We start from the raw sequence: 3,064 nt of genomic DNA, 5'->3' as shown, positions 1-3,064 counted from the left end.
AAAATATGTTTGACAGTTCGATACCTTCTTCGGAATATCTCAAAACGATACACTAGATTTTCTAAAAAGTAATCCCTTACTAAACGGTCATTGGCTGCTTCACTATCTCTGTTTATAACTTTTATATGCATGGATGATGAGCCTTCTCCATAACAGTGATTTAAAAGTTATAGTCGACGCTCCTTAATTGAATTATCGAGTAACAACTCTTCAACAATTTCTTCCTCCTCTGTAAAGTTATAATCCATATTGTATACTTTGAAGTTGATTTTGTATAATGAAAAAGAGTTTTGAAATGATGCTAAAACACATATGTTATATAGATAATAATGGAATATAATCTAATGGCTAGTTTCCAACAGTTACAATACAAGAAGAAAAAGACAAACACTAACTTCCAAAGAATAAAATACAAGAAGAAAAAGACAAACACTAACTTCCAACAAATACAATACAAGAAGAAAAAGAAAAATACTAGCTTCCAATGGCTACATCATCCTTGAGTTCTTTTCAGCAAGTAACTTGGCATGTATTTCCCGTTGAGTATCATTCATTATAGTTGTATTAGCCATCAAGATATGTATGTCACAATCCTTCTGTCAAACATCATTAAATTTCTCAATTAGATTTAATCTTCTATCAGTATCGGCCTTAAAAAATCTTCATACTCTTCATCTTTTTTTGTTTTTGCCTTTCCCTTTCCTTTTCGATTCTTTGTCGCATTCCTACCTTTAGGACGAACAGGAGATTCTACAACATTCTCATGCGTCTCATTATTCATTGATGTTGAATAAGTTCCGGAATCACTCCATTTCGTTCTCTTTCCACTTCCACAACTCGATGTTGGAGTTCTCCACTTGGGCATTCTCTGAAGCTTGTTCCAATTCTTGTCAAAATTTGACTTCTTCTTGTAGTCATTTTTATGCCAAACGTGGGCTACTTCAATTATGTCATCCATATTTGAACCACTGCCCACCGTTCGTTCAGCTTTTTTGTAACATGTATAGTATCGTTAAGCCCCTTCATTTATTCGTTGCCACCTTCTCTTCATAGCTATAGCTCCCCCTTTTATAAGCCCTGGAGTACTTTCTTCATAATACTCGTGAATTCGATCCCAAAATGCTTCACTATTTTTATCATTACCGATTTTGGGATCGGTTGATACATTCAACCATGCGCTAATTAAAAGTTTATCTTCACTTCACGTCCACTGAGAGATACCTTCTCGCGCATTTTTGACTTCGTTGACATCATCATTAAGATCGATAATATTAGTATTATCGAAAATGAAACCTCGTGATTGTGGGGAATCATTACTAATAGTAGTTTGTTGGGTTCCAAATTGTGGGGGTATATTTTGAAAATTTTGGACAAACGGAAATTATGAATTTTGTGAATGTGAAAAATACGGATTTGAAAATGAAAATTGAGAATTCGGGGCTTGAGGATTGTAAGTTGAATTTTTCGGGTTTGAAATTTTAGAATTTTCCATATTTGGATTTTGGGCATATGGAAAATAAGGATTTGGAAACGGATATGGATATTGAATATTCAGAATTTGGTTTGAAGCAGAATAATTATTTGGATTAATCTCATGTCACAAAAGTAAAACCTTAAATTTGTAGAAGAGAGTGTGAAATTTTTTATCAGCAAACTTTTTATTTATAATGAAAATTTTGGACCATTACAATTTTTAAAATTTTTTGAACGTTAATATGTTAACGTTAATATATACGTTACATTAATGCAGGGTCTGTCTGAAGTTTAGCAATTAAAAAAAAAGTAATTGCAAGTTGGATTCAAGGGACAAATTCAACGCACATGCTAGAAAACAAAAATAAAAGGATAAAAGCAGCTGCAAGTGGCTGACCACCAACTCAGGCCTGGCCATGTCCATTTTTTGCTCCAATGCAGTATACAAAATGGGGATCCATGTACAGGTCGCCAACGTAGCACTTGGGCCTACGTTAAAGACGGTCTTAGAGCTAACGTATTAAACATTTGTTAACTCACTATTAATATTTTATATTATATCTAAGACTTTACCCATAAACTTTTGGAGATTCTCTAAAGCTGTAATACTCTTACTCTCCTTTTTTAGTTATCACATTATCTTTTTTATCCGTTAAATTGACCAATTTTTTACCAAAAATTAAGTATTAGTTTTATATTATTTTAAAACCGAAAATCATATTTTAAAATAGATTAAATATAATTTTTAATAATATATATATTTTTTTATTCAATTATAATATATTAATAAATTTCGATCAAATTTTGATCAATTTGACTTGTGACAATTAAAAAGGAAATGAGGAATATCATTTTGTTGGAACCGTGTAGAAAAACCATGTCCAAAATGCCAAACGAAGTAAACGTGAGTAATGATTAAAAGAAGACTCCTAATTACTCCTCGGATAGATACACACATGTTTCAAATATAATTCAATCCTCTATCTATTAATAATGATATTTTATCATTACTCACATATCATTTAATTTTTAAATCCAAATATTTTAATTTGGCATAATTTTATCATTAGATTTTTAATGCAAGTGAATGAAGTTAATTTTAATATTATAAAATACTATTTTGAAATTTATATAATTGAGAGGAACATTTTAAAAAGAAAATTATATAAAAATACGAGTTTTCTAGTATGACAATGAAGACATGTTAAGCGCAAAATTTCATTAATTTAACTCATTTTAATTAATGAAACTTTTGTGTATGCAGTGAATTTCACAATTATTAATAAATATTAACCAAACAAAATAAATTAAAATTTAAAATTTCACGCTTCACATTGATTTTAATTTAACACTTTACTCATCTCTATTATCTTCTTCTCTGCTACTTTACTCTCTCTCACCCGTAAACTCTAAAACCGTAATTTATTCTCGAAAACATTTTCTTGCAAATTCACCATAACTTCACCAGTTGCTTCAAAACCTTTTAGCTATGGCGGTGCAAAGTTTGTGACTAACAATTATTCTGCAATTCTGGATATCGATTTTCATATTTTTCAGGACTTTCTCAGATCCAGTGAGATTGGGTTTCCTC

Source organism: Apium graveolens, chromosome 2, assembly GCF_009905375.1.
Source record: "Apium graveolens cultivar Ventura chromosome 2, ASM990537v1, whole genome shotgun sequence".
Taxonomy (NCBI): Eukaryota; Viridiplantae; Streptophyta; class Magnoliopsida; order Apiales; family Apiaceae; genus Apium; species Apium graveolens.
The sequence above is the reverse complement of the archived record's forward strand: the minus strand, read 5'-3'. Positions refer to the sequence as shown.